The 14,310-nt window shown below is 39.8% G+C and overlaps 1 long non-coding RNA gene across 2 annotated transcripts in view; it reads left to right on the top strand.

Annotated features, from left to right (window-relative positions):
* The first annotated feature begins 2,482 nt into the window (after window positions 1-2,482).
* LOC134100458 (uncharacterized) overlaps window positions 2,483-14,310 on the top strand; it is a 77,147-nt gene continuing 65,319 nt past the window's right edge. For both annotated transcript variants that reach the window (XR_009941275.1, XR_009941274.1), the window contains exons 1-2: window positions 2,483-2,539; window positions 4,676-4,787. This is a non-coding gene — a long non-coding RNA (uncharacterized LOC134100458). The remainder of the gene's footprint in view (window positions 2,540-4,675; window positions 4,788-14,310) is intronic.

Genomic DNA, 14,310 nt, shown 5'->3' with positions numbered 1-14,310 from the left:
CATGATTGCTGGTTACTGCATTAAACATAAACATAATCAGACAAGCACAGACACAGTATTGCAAATAAAGCGGTTAACACTATTGAAAATTATACAACAGTTAGGCCCGGTAGAACGATTTAGCAATAGCTGATTGGACGAGACACGTTCTATCAATATCACCACTGGTGACTCTTCACAGCTAATAATCACTCCGCGGCGGTTGATTCTTCGCTTTGATTTAACCGAGACGGCATTAAATATAAATATATATATATTTTTTATAAATATACTTAAGCATTATCACACTCGTGGTCGTGTTCGGCTTCGTGCCTACGGCGAACCACAGCCGTGGCAATATTGGCCAACAACACCACTCCCACTCGTGCAATAATGCTTAAAAAAATGTGGTAGCACAGTAGTATAAAACAAAAATGTGGTCAAGGTGTATGTTTGCCTGAATCACGTTCAATTCCAAATCCAGACACAATCTGCTGCAAAGATTGAATTTGTTTATTCAAATTAGACCTTGAGTGGAGTTACCATTCAGTTACTGTGTCACAGTTCATACCAATTATCAGTAAATGCTTCATGAAACATTTTGTTTATTTTATGGCAAATTAGCTTGTTTGAACTGTTTAGCTGTTAAGATTAATCAGTAGTGCCATACCTTTTCCTCCCAAGACCAGATGAATTTTCCTCAGTTGAGTATCTAAAAATGATACAAAGAAAACATACAAAGTCAAGTATTTACTATTGAATAAATGTAATGTGAATGCATAAATTGTAGCAGTCCATGCTTTAGAGCTGAAGAGAGCTGTCTGCCATGAGATATTCTGTAATAGCTGGAGCCACATCCTGTTTGCCTGTGTCTGCGGAATGACTTACTGCGCACTGGAACCCCCTACAGTTCTCCCCTACTCCCAGCGGGTCCTTATATTGACAGTATTCTGTCAACTAAGCAAAACTAATAAGGCAAAGTGTGTTTGATTGATGTGTTTAGATCTATTTAAAAATCATCTCAACTTGTCACAGACCCCAGTAAAATAGGTTTCTCACCTCAAAGTGAGGGTCATAATTAAAATATGTAGGTTTTTTTTTTTTACTCAATTTGTGAAATGATTTTATGCATATTTTAACCAATTAATTTATGGAATATGTTAGGATTTAAAATGCAAAAACATTTGATACCTTGAATGCTTGCTACCCTAAACTACAGTGTGTGGCTATTTTTAGCTCAGCAGAAAAAAAACTGGAATAAGAAGATTTTAAGGCACACATCAAACAATGTTGTCCATAAATATGTTTTCTCTATCAACATACTGTAGTTGGTATACTTTGACAGTAATGTGAAACAAATCATATATCATATCCTAATTAAAGGGTAATGCTTACCCCATCAGTATGTTCCTCTATTTGATTTATGACTTCAAATAAATGTGTTTGGTTTGTAAATATCAGTTTACTAAATGTTTTTCCCCTTTGATTTGTAAGCTCCCTGAAATATATTGCATGCACTTGTATATCCTTCAAATATGAATGTGGTGTACTCTATTTATGCCCACCACACTTTCATACGTATACTTTTCATGTCACAAGTGTTTTGGCACTGTTAGAACTTACGATTTAGGGCAGCATTCCAAAAGTGCACAGCAGTTTTATGGTGTTCAGTGACAGATATGTTGTATGCTCTCTAGATGCCTGGACACACTGCATCAAAAGTGCAACATAGACACAGTAAAGAAATTCACGCTTGAAATGACAGCTTCATCAGAAGCTGTTATTTCTTCTGTGCTCTTTCTCAACCTAGTGTCACTATATAAATAGTTGTTAACCTTTTTTAGGCGAACCATGTTGGCCAGTAGGGTGTTTTGATTGGTGCTTCTCCAAATACATGCAACCACCCTCCTTGGCCAGTAGGGTGTTTTGATTGGTGCTTCTCCAAATACATGCAACCACCCTCCATCTCCATAGCTGAAACACCATGTCATCATATTTCTCATGAGCGTAATGTATTATGTTCCGTGTCAGGGGGTTGGGCTGGTGTGTGTGTGTGTGTGTGTGTGTGTGTGTGTGTGTGTGTGTGTGTGTGTGTGTGTGTGTGTGTGTGTGTGTGTGTGTGTGTGTGTGTGTGTGTGTGTGTGTGTGTGTGTGTGTGTGTTAATTTTGTCACCTATTTTTAATTTAGTCTTAGTCTTGTGACAAAATGTTCTTAGTCTTTGTCATATTTAGTCAAAGGTAAACTGCATTAAAGTAGGCTATGACACAGAGTATCTGTAAATAATCAAAGCATCTTGTTATGGTGTTTAACAGTATATTCTCAAAAAACAACTAACGGAGGTAGATGATTTTGAAACTAGATCTGTATGCAATGCAGGCTGGAATTGCGAAAGATTATTGGCTAATTCTTGTAATTGATACTTCTCTGGGCCAATCGGAGTCTTAGCACTTGCTTCAGAATCTTGAACACAGCGCCAAGTTGACGTTTGACGCCTGGCTACCACGCGAGTCATCTTTGTCAGGGGCGACACCGCGTTCTGTTCACAATATGAATGTAGAGGTAAAACCATATATATATATATATATATATAGGATATATGTCTATGGGTAAAACGGCCCATTCTAAAAATGCATTTATTTCTTAGACCGAACGCCGTGGAGTCCATTATCCCACTTAGTCCACTGTTACCATTTGTTTTCAGTTAATTTCCTGTTATGGTGTAAACGTTTAAACAGAGACGATGTAACTAGACAATCTTTGGTTTAAATCGCTACAAATATGTTGTCTTGTTAGTAGAACTAGGCTACTTCTTTCCACATATCAACTAATTTCTAAACTGGTAGTACAAACTGCCGTTACTAGTTCTAAATGGATGATTGCTATGAAAACCAGTCAGTTCTATCTCTTTTCTATGAACCTTAGCTTTGAAACATCGCTATTTTAATTGCCCTACAGTAGGCCTATATGCCATCCGCTAAAATCAACCACCGTCATGTGCGACAATGTTATGTTCTGAACGTCTACAGCTTGGATGCAACGTCACCGTTCATTTAAACTTCACAACGAGTTTGCCAAATTAATAGGCTATTCCAGTGTGATACGGCCAACAAATTGGATCTAGGTCACAGGTGTGCAAATAACGTTTAATGCACCCTCTGTAGAACGCAGGACGCGCATTGATTTGCATTGAGCTCAATGAGCATCAAACAGACTAATAGGCTAGCTGGAAAAAAACACCATGCAATATCTAGCTATGGTGAAGAAGAGTATGTGATGATGTGGGGCTATTTTAATTCCTAAGACCAAGGGAACTTTATCAGGATGCATAGTATCCTGGATCCATGAAATAGCTGGCCTTTAAAAATAAAAACATAGGCATATAAAAAAAAATCCTCCTGCACCTATATGGGAATTGACATAGGGATCAAAACAGGCCTACTTATGCCCCCTGTATTTAAGGAAGTAAATGTATTTATTTACGATAGGGTGAGATAAGGTAAATTGGGACATCAGGTAAAATGGGACAAAGTTGGTTTTAGACCTTTATCTCTTTAAATATTAGCTGCCAATCAGAAAACATGTCATTATATTGTCACTACATATGTCCTTTACCAAATAAAATCATTTTGATTGGTCTAAAGTATCAGAAATGGGAGGTGCCAAGATTAAAAACATCAGTGGACCCAATAATTGCAAGGAAAGCCCCATGGCAAGCCGATTCTGTCTTAATGATCATAAGGATATTGTAGTTGAAACAAAAACAATATTATACAAAATTCTCATGAAATGTATGCTATTTCATGAGAGGTTTAAATTAATATCAAAACTTTTGGGCTATGTCCTTTACTTTTTAAGGAAAATGAATTTTAGTGACTTTGGTGTGCATCAGGCAAATTGGGACAAAAAAATCTGCTAAAATGGGACACTTTTACATTACATTTGCCATTAGCGTTAAGGTGTTAGCATATTAGCCGCATATTAGCCTTTTCACACTCAAAGTAGGCCCATACACTCACACACACTTACACACACTTGCACGCTTGTGCTTGTGCACACACGCACCCACACACACACACATCTGAACACTATCATTAAATGATTAAAAAATACAAATAAACATTGTCATTATTCTACAATTTGTTGCACATTTTTCAATTCTAAACTGACTGTCCCATTTTACCTGACCGAGTGTCCCATTTTACCTGAACACTTTCTTGGTCTGAGGTATGGTGTCTTGTGGTCTTTGAAGGTTAATATCTTTAAAAATATTATATTTGGAAGCATATTTTCTGCACAGAAATGTTGCTAAGACTCATATGAAGTGATAAAAGTCTTCACTTTCACCCTGTTTGGCATTTTAAATAGTTTTATTTGTGATCTACCAAAAAGTGTCCCAATTTACCTTATCTCACCCTACATTCTTAATTTTTTGAAGAAAATCCTTGATTTTTACTCATTTTTTTGTTTTCCACTTGTTTTCAAAGGCACACCAAAGATAGTCTCTAGTTTATGAACCGTCTCTGGGCACACTAGACTTAAGAACTATTGATAAAATAACGTGGTTTGGTAAAGAGTGTCTAATTACTTACACTGTGAATGGTGTAAATGTAAAACATCTTACACGTCATAAAAAAAAACTCTTTAAAATGGTGTTCTTTTTCTATCTTACAACTGTTTTTCTTATTTTACCTACAGGATGCTCTGACAAAATGAAAGTCAAGTGTCACCATAATAACTTGTTGCAGCCCCTGGTTGTCATTGGCCTACGCAAGACTGTAGTGTTGCTGCTTCACTCTTCTTGGCAAAGGTAAGAAGCAAAGATTCTAGAGCGTTTCACAAAAAAAACGTTGGTAATAAAAACATTCCACCATGGAATTACAGCAGGGACATAGATTGTAGTTAATACTGTACATCACTTTAGGACAGGGGTGGCCAACCAGTCTAGCGTGAAGAGCCAAAAAAAAATCTACAAAAGTCAAAAGAGCCGCACAACAAAAAAGGCGTCCATACTACAACAGCATAACATTAGGCCTACAGTTATAGCTCCTTTGTTTTTCATTTAAAGTAAGACACTTGGCAGATGCTCAATGATCATTGATAAATGATCATTGGAAAATGAAAAAAGATCAGACACACATCAAATCCCCCCTCACTGAATGACTTAATGGCATGAGCAATGCTCCAACACCTGATAATGCAATCAATGTCAAGTGTTCAGTTAACTTTTAAAAAGAAAATAAACAAAAAGAAAACGAGTGACTGACGTCTATAGCCATTACCAGCCTACTTGCAAAAGCATGTAGGAAATGTTCAGGTTTGAAGCTTTATGAATCAGTAGCATACCAAGTACCAAACGAATGTGTAGGCTAGAAACATCACCTCCGCAAATGAGGTTATGTTTTCATCGGGGTTTGTCTGTTTGTTAAGCAAGATGTTAAGCGGAGGCGCGAGATGTTAAGCAGAATGCGCGAGGCGGAGGTTTGCGATCTCAGAGTGCTTTTGTTTTGATTACCGTACTTTGACATATTAACCAGAGGGGTTATGCTACAAAACGATAAATGGTCCTTTTCAATGGCACGTGTTCCTTCTACTTACGATTAGCTTCAGGGTATTCCTGATTGCAACAGTAGTATTAAACCTGGCTGAAGAATAAACACGTCTGCTTCGTTTTGGCCAATTCCTATCCATATCATGACGGTAAAATGATTATTGTTAACTATTAAATTACTTTTGGCAATAGGCTACTATCACATTCTGAAATTAGTTTTTATTTACCGGAAATAAAGGCTATTTCAAAAGGAAACCGTTTAGGTCTGAGGAGAAGTCAGAACATCAGTTGAGCAGCCGCGAGCCGCACGAGAGGAGGCAAAGAGCCGCATGTGGCTCGCGAGCCGCGGGTTGGCCACCGCTGCTTTAGGAGGTGCCTGGTTCTTCATCATCTCTTGTACTGAAAGCAAGATTGTTACTTGGTTGTTATTGTCGTGTACACCCATCGCCAAATAATCAAAATAGACAATAAAAACCTGCTCTATCATTTTTTAGAGCACTAGACAAATGACAAGTAGGCATGATGTGATCTAACTGGATAGTTAGAAGCAAAGATTCTAGAACAGAGCGAATTTAATGTTAGCCTCCTATTATTTGTCGACATCAAACCTGGAGAGGAACGAACAAGGTTACCCAACTGCTGTTCCTGCAGTTCACTCTCATGGGACTGATTTTAGCACTGATCACATGAATTGTGTGGCCAAATATGTGTGTGTGTGTGTGTGTGTGTGTGTGTGTGTGTGTGTGTGTGTGTGTGCGCGCACTGTGCATCTCTGTGTGTGTGTGTGTGTGTTTGTACTGTGCATCTGTGTGTGTGTGTGTGTATGTGTACTGTGCATCTGTATGTGTGTGTGTGTGTGTGTGTGTGAGGGTGTGTGTGTGCATGCGTGTGGGCGTGTTTGTGCATGTGTTAATGTAATTTGTTATGTACATGTGTGTTCTGGTGCATGTGTGTGTAGGTATGTGTCTGTGTGTGTGTATTTGTGTGTGTGTGTGTGTGTGTGTGTGTGTGTGTGTGTGTGTGCCTGTGCTTGTCTGTGTTTGTGTGTGTGTGTATGTTCCTGCATGTTTGTGTGTGTGTGTGTGTGTGTGGGCGTGTTTGTGCATGTGTTTGTGTAATTTGTTATGTACATGTGTGTTCTGGTGCGTGTGTGTGTAGTGTAGGTATGTGTCTGTGTGTGTGTATTTGTGTGTGTGTGTGTGTGTGTATGTGCCTGTGCTTGTCTGTGTTTGTGTGTGTGTTCCTGCATGTTTGTGTGTGTGTGTGTGTGTGTGTGTGACCGTAGCATCCAGCACCCAGAGCAACCATTCTCTTTTAAAACATATATACTGTATTTGGAAACTAGTTCATTAAAGGTTTCTAATGGTGTCACTTATATGTTTGTAGGACAAAAACTAGCAGAGATTGAGATGTGTGTTTGGAACAGTTTTTCATTTAGACTCCAGAAGGTTAATACCACCGTCTACAGGCCGATAGGTATACAGTCCTGAATGTACACATAAATCCATTTATTTTATAGCCCCCCATGGATAAAATTCCACAAAACTTGGCATTATCCCAGGGGGTGTCAGGTTCATCATACACATGTTATGTAGTTCATAACATCTCATCTGAAGATAGGGGCAATTAAAGCAATATTACATTGCATTTACAATTTTTACCAGGGGGGTGCAAATCACAAATGACTGGTTATAAGCTAAGTTGATGCAAGCTCTTGAGACCAACATACCATAAACATTTTGTCATCCTCTGCGCCATGGTTCAGGTAGTTATGTAGGACGAAACAAATTTTTTCCACAGAAGTCTACTGGGGCTACATGCCCACCAAGTTTCATGTGCTCCGGTGTTACGGTGTCCCGGGAATCGTTGACGGAAAATTCAGGATCGATGACGGGGAAAAAAGTTTCACAACAACTATATGACCGCTTCGCTAGCTATGCTAGCGGCGGTCATAATAACTTTGTCATTGGTAAAGAACACAGATAGTAATTTATCTGCAAAAGAAAGATAGCAATCAAAGTCTTCTTTACTACTGGAAATAAACTCTAAACTAGAAGTATCTCTTGTAAAGCTCAAACATGCAACTAATAAAAAGCTGCTGTAGCCTTTGCAGTTCCAAACCATGTATTAGTGATGCAACCGTAGAAGCGAGGTAAGGCAGCAGAGAGGAGCAGTTGCAGACAGCAGCTGATTTATAGTTCCTACTGAGCTTGTGTGGGTAGATGTCAGACTCTAGCTCACAGCCCCACACGTTCTATGTATAGCATTTGCAATTTATCGGCTAGGCATTGATAAAACATTTCAGATACGTTGAAATCACCGGCTCTTCAAGATCCCCCCACTCACCCCACCGCTGCCGCCCCAGTGATTAATTTATTGCCAGTGTTATAGCCACCTCAACACGTCCATTTAAGCATTTTATATGGGCAGTTAGTATTATTACTTAATTCTCCAGGCCTAACTGAATCATTGTTTATATCCACAATGTCATCAGGTTTGGCAGATATGGGATCATCAGATACGATGTAGGTCAGTCTAATTATAATGTTGTAGTGTGAGAGAAATAGTTTGATTAAAGCAACAAAAATGTAGACTTGTTTGTTTTTATGTACACCTGCAAAAAAACAAATGACAGTTACTGTTCAATAAGCATACATTGGAATATACGGAAATTGGAAAACAAACATTTGACACTGGATACATAAATACATGTTTAGCCACCAAGCCTTCCAACTTCAAAAAAACATGTGTTCTTAGATGAAGTCCTTTAGCTTGACATCAATGGATGGCACATACATATATTTTGACAACTACATATTCATTTCATAACTTCAAAGCAAATATATATTTTAAAAGTCATGACAATGTATCTTACCTATTGGATTGTCCCATGCCAGAATGTTGACTGGCAGCAGTTGCTTGCCAGGATGTAACTATACAGCTCTGTCCCATACAAGGTAATATCTTACTGTGTGAGTACCTCATCAATTTCCTTATTGAATCGAGGTCTGACTGTTGGCAGCAAATATGTTCAAAAATCATGTGTCAGGACAAAAGCAGATGGGAAAGAACAACAAATGTCAAAGAGGGGAATGAGAGTGTGCAGCAATGCACAGGATAAAACTAGAAAAGCACTCCGAGAGCGCAGCTACCTCCGCCTGCATTGTTCTACCTAGGTTGTCATACATTTGAACCGAAACTATTCAGATCGCCACCACGTGGCCATACCATGCCATTACACCGCTAAGCTAAATACATGCCTCTGGATCACTTACGGATCAGTCCCAAAATTTAATCTTTTCTTCCTTTGGTCATGTCTGACCTTCCCTGAAAATCTCAGCGAAATCCATCCATTACTTTTTGAGTTATCTTGCTAACAGACAGACAGACAGACAAACAGACAGACAGACAGACAGACAGACAAACAAACGCCGGTCCCCGATGAAAACATGTACCTCCTTGGCGGAGGTAAATTAGACCAGATGCTGCCTACAGCAGCTTGTCATGTGCTCAAATGTTCGAAAATACATGAACCAAATACCATGTGCATTATTGTATTTCCTATCTCTAGAAATACTCCTGCCACTTCAGTCAATACATTTTTGACAAACTCAAACAATGATGTTGATTTCATTGCTACAGTACATCCAAGAAACGAAGCCCATGAATGTTGTCTGACCTTTCTTCTTGCCTTTGGATTTAAATGAATTCCCAGAGTAAGTGTATCCCATTAAAGATGAGTCTTTAGCTCTATCATATCCAGGAGGTGGCTAGCAATTTCATCCATGTAGTGTCTCATGAAACAAAGTACTAGGATAGCTTTATCCACTGACACTTTCCTATATAATAGGTGAATGTCCCCCATAGACCATGATGGAGGCAACACTGTATCCTTGTTGGAATGTCTCTCTCTCTCTGTTTCTCTGACTCCTCCATCGGCAACTCTGTGCCGCATGTTGTCTATAGGCGTGTTTCCACTATCGGAACTATCGGGCCGTTTTTCAGGGACTTCGCCGTGTGCGCGTGTCTCCACTGACCGGGCGGTTCCGACAGGGCCGTCTTCAGGGCCATTTACAGGAACTAAAGGAGTACCTGATGGAGGGTAGCTACTAAAAACGGCCCGGTAGAGTCGCTGGGCGGTACTAGTGGCTACCTCACGCAGATTGGTTGTGGCAGTGACATCAGCAGATCACGACAAACGAACCTTGAAATTTGAAGTGAGGAGTTGCTAGAGGATTTTTTCACAACATGAGAAGCAGAAGATGATCTACTTGACTCTACTTGTCAAAATAACTCTTCTAGTCCTTCCAGTCTCCTAGTCAAAACAGAGCTTTTCGCTGTTGTCCTTGCTTGTGTGATGCCAATAAAACTCACTTTCCAACACGTAATACTTTTACACTTTGCCTGTAAACTGAGCTAGCTAGCACAGTACATATAGAAAGTTAATGGCAAGGGCTAGTAAGGTTTGCTAGCTAGGAAGCTAAGGACTGTGGTTAAACGTGTATGTTGTTACAAACTAACCTCATTGCTTGTGTGTGATACCAATAAGACACTTTCGGACACAATAAACCATGTAATCTTAGCCTGATTACCATCGACTTTCAAAGGCTCTGCGAGACTTTAGTCTGACCAACAGCCTGTGCTAACACGGTTTCTTGCCAGCGCTGGTTGACCCGCCTCCTTTAAGTGCCTCGATTTGCTACTGGTAGATGTCAGAAAGCGGATTGCCGAGTTTAAACCAATAACAACACTCTTTCCTCTGCCTTGAACACGCCTCTACCCAGAGCCGTTGGAGCTGCTCAAAGTTGATTGGTTCTCGACCAAAGGGGGCAGTTCCGCAGATTTCGGGAACTCAGAAATCCTTCTCAATGAGCAGTTGACCAGACCAGCAGCAAAAGCCTGAAGGCGTTGCGTCACTGGAAGGGCGTGCCAGGCTAATGTAATCTAGCCTGTTAACCGACCTGGCAAGCTAACTTTTGCACCGTAGCCTAATGAGTGACGTTCGCTTGCTAGCTAGCGGTTTCGTACACGCAACCTAAGCCTACAAGCAGGCTTTACATATTTTTGTAATAACAGAGAGCGATGTAAACCGCGTGGTAATTACCTTTATGTTGGGATAACTTGTGTTGTGCTCCTACTCACACAAGACCTGGTAGTAAGTGTGATTGTCTACTAACTAACCAACTAGCTAATAGGCTAATAAACAAACCATGCTAGGCGAGTAATGTCGTGGAAGGGTGTCACGTCACTTGTAGTTGTAGTCCATTTATGAAATGAAACGAGCAATTACGTTTTTTTTTAATTAAGGCGAAATAGGGTCTGATATTTTCACAGTTGGTAGATTATTACAGTATGAAGACTGAAAAATATTTTTGGTGGATAAGATCTCTGGTATAGCTAGTATTTATTTGAAAAGTCGGTCTATGGGACTTAACATTGGAGCTGCTCTTCGATAGGAACGCAACCGCTTGGGGCGCTGGTTTTCACTTTCCCTCCCTATACAGGGCCATCACTGTAATGGAGACACAACGTCTGAGAGGACCAGGCCAGTCGCGGCCCGGTCAAAAGTACCTTCCCCCAAAAAAGTCCCAGAGCCAGGGTGATGGAAACACGCCTCATGTCAGTCTTTTAGAAAGAAGAGCACCATGTCATCAATATACCCATCGTTGAGATGATGTTGAGGTGGAGGAACACTTACAGTTTTTCTCAATTGTTTACACACAATTTCTGGTACTTGAGACACAATTCCCATAATATGTAGCTCATGCACCAACCTCCTGAACCGATTCTGCTGAACTATAAGCACAATTTCTGCTTTACACTCAAATTGCAGTTCTATAACACACTGTTTTCAAAACACTACACACAATTCTGTGCATTAGACACAATTTTCATGAAGGAAATGTCTTGTTTTCACAAAGAACACACTGCCATTCAAATTCTAAAGCTAACTGCCCTACCATGCACACTGACTCATCAGATGGGCAAACTCCTGTCACACAGTCTTACAATTAGCAATCATTGCTTTAGTATTACAGTAGTACTACAGGCAGAGGCAGAGCCAGAGGAGTGAGAGTAAGAGGAGGAGGATGGGGAGGCCAAGGACCGTAATCTCTGATGAGATCCGAGCCACTAGAACATTGCAGTGCAGCGTATCAATACAGTACTGGACAGTACAATACAGCTCAATGAGCACAGTAGTACAGTATTGCCTGTGGGCTGTTCTGTAGGACTGTAAAAATAAAGTATGTTTCAAGTATTTGGGGAAAGTAATCCTACTTTGTATTCCTACACAGTTTACAGTATTTTACTATTTGTTTGGCAGCCGAAGGATTACCAACACAAGGGCTTCTGTCTCCTGAACAGGAAACTGAAATCATGAGCATTGTCCTAGAAAAAACGGCATAACATTACGGGAAATACAAAGACAAATAATATAAAACAATGAGATATTTCAAAATATTGATAGGGTAAGCATATCAACTTACTGTATCAGCTTATCTACTGTTTGTAGTACTGTTTGTAGTGTAACACTGAACAAAAAAAGGCCCAGTCATTATAATGAATGGAGAAGAAGTGTTTTCAATTCATCGCAGTGTTTTACACTGAGCACAGCAGTGTTCAACTGGTCCTTGTAAATGTCTTGATATATGATGGTTTGTGTGTGTCTCTTGAGAACAAAAGAGCATTTTGAGGAGAAATTACATTGTTTTGAAGGTAAAGTGTCATTTTGCAGGAGAATTGTGGAGTTTTGCCCATTGTGTGTGTTGTTTTGGATTTGTGTGTAGAGTTCTGAGAATATGAGGCATGTTTTCAGAAAATGTGTGTTAACAATCGAGAAAAACTGTAAATACTCATTAATGACCCAAGCTGACAGTTTTGGCCACGATTAAGACCACAATATACATTTTCTTTTTATGTTCTTATAGCCATTGCCTTACTTGTGAAGGTCGACACACATCTGCCTTACTTGAACAGTGTGTTCCTTTGTCTTTCCCATGTTGAAGAGAAATGGCCTCTGTGTCACGTGTGACGCCCCGGCTTTGCCGTGCCGTAAGGTGTTACGCCTCTCCCTCCCTCTGCCTGTAGGGTGCTCTTGAGCACTAGCTATATGGTTGATGTTTGTGCTTTGACCTATAGGAGGAGCTGCAGGTCTGATCTGTATCTGGTCTGAGGGGCGTGGCTCCGGGTAGATGGCCGGCAGAATATAGCCTGTGTCCGGAGGCCTCATTCTCCCTCTCTGTCTTGGTCTGGCTTGTCGTTGCTGGGAGCTGGAGGCTATGCCTATCGCCTTTACTTTATGCATTACACATACACTTACTGACGTGCATGACACTTTACTTTATCTTTCATTGCTCTTCATTTACTGACTTCTGTATATTTGTAAATAAATTATTAATTATTGTTTAAATCGTTGCCGACAGTGTCAGACTCCCTATGTCCCTTCCCCTTGTGGTTCAAGGTGTCTGTGACACACGCAGGGATTAAAGTTTTCCGGCACCGTGCCGGAATTCCGGCGTGCGGCCATTGACTGCTTTTTGATTTTTTTAAATGTTATTTATTTGTTAACGCTATTGAAAAACACGCAGCATTCGTTAAGCTGAATTTCCTTTCCCTGCTCTCCCTCTCTGTCACTCGCGTCACGCACCCTTTCATACACACTCAGACAGACAGACTCCCCTTCGTGCACACCGCGTGTCCATAACGAGATCATCCCTGGACAAACAAACAGCACAGTTCATAGGCGACTCATACAATTGACACGACCAACACGGCCGGAAAAAACGTGGAAATCCAAACATCTCATGCCGTGTATCATTCAATCACGTTCTAAACCAAAAACTCTTCTTAAAGTGTCTTAAAGTGACATGCACCTAATTAAACAACATGTCACGTTGGGCCTACAGTGTAATCACACTAAGTAAAGTTATACCAAATTATAAGACATCAAATCAAATAAGATTAGAAAACATCAGAATTATTTAGCATATTACATTCCAAATTAATTATTCCAAATCTTCAATAGCAGAGGCCTATCTGACGGTTACAGTCATCATTCTAAATAACCTATGGCTGTGAGTTTTAATTGTTTTCATGCATGTCTGGTTAACAGGTGAGGAATGTTTTGGAGACATACATGTGTTTTAGGCATAGTGCTGGCCATAATCTCTGACTGAAAGTGCACTTATTATTGTTTGCTGGGCGGCAAGTAAAATCTTATGTGCGGTAATTTTTTTGTGATCACAACTCCTCTTCATTGTTTCATGCAATGATCACATGACCATACGAGAGATGAATCATTACTTAAACATGTCTGAAAGTGTTAAATGTCAGCATTTTGAGGTTTAGAAGCAAAATATGTTTAAGTGTTAGTTAGCACTGTCGGGACGATTGAAACAGTTGTTGCAATCGTCCCGAACTATCAATGCAAAAAAAAAAAAATGTTTCAAAATAAAAGAGGAAGATCAATTGTGAATCCCTCAACAAGGCTTACAACGGGAAATAAGTAAATTAGATGGAAATGTAGTCATCAGCATGGTATAAAATGAAGAAATGTGAGTTTAATCGAAACGCGTATCTCGACATTGACGCACATGGGAAAATACATTTTTTGACCTACTTATATTTTGAAGAATCAGGTGAAATTTTAGCCATGACAAGTACAGAAGTATGTTGTTAGGTATGTTTCATAAAAACTAGAGTAAAGTGAATGGTTTCTGTTTACAATATGCTGTTTCATTCGTCCCGCACATGTGTTTCAATTGACCCGACAGGGCGGGTC

Source organism: Sardina pilchardus, chromosome 14 (assembly GCF_963854185.1).
Source record: "Sardina pilchardus chromosome 14, fSarPil1.1, whole genome shotgun sequence".
In the NCBI taxonomy this organism is placed as follows: Eukaryota; Metazoa; Chordata; class Actinopteri; order Clupeiformes; family Clupeidae; genus Sardina; species Sardina pilchardus.
Note: the sequence above shows the minus strand (reverse complement) of the source record. Positions and strands in the feature narration are given on the sequence as shown.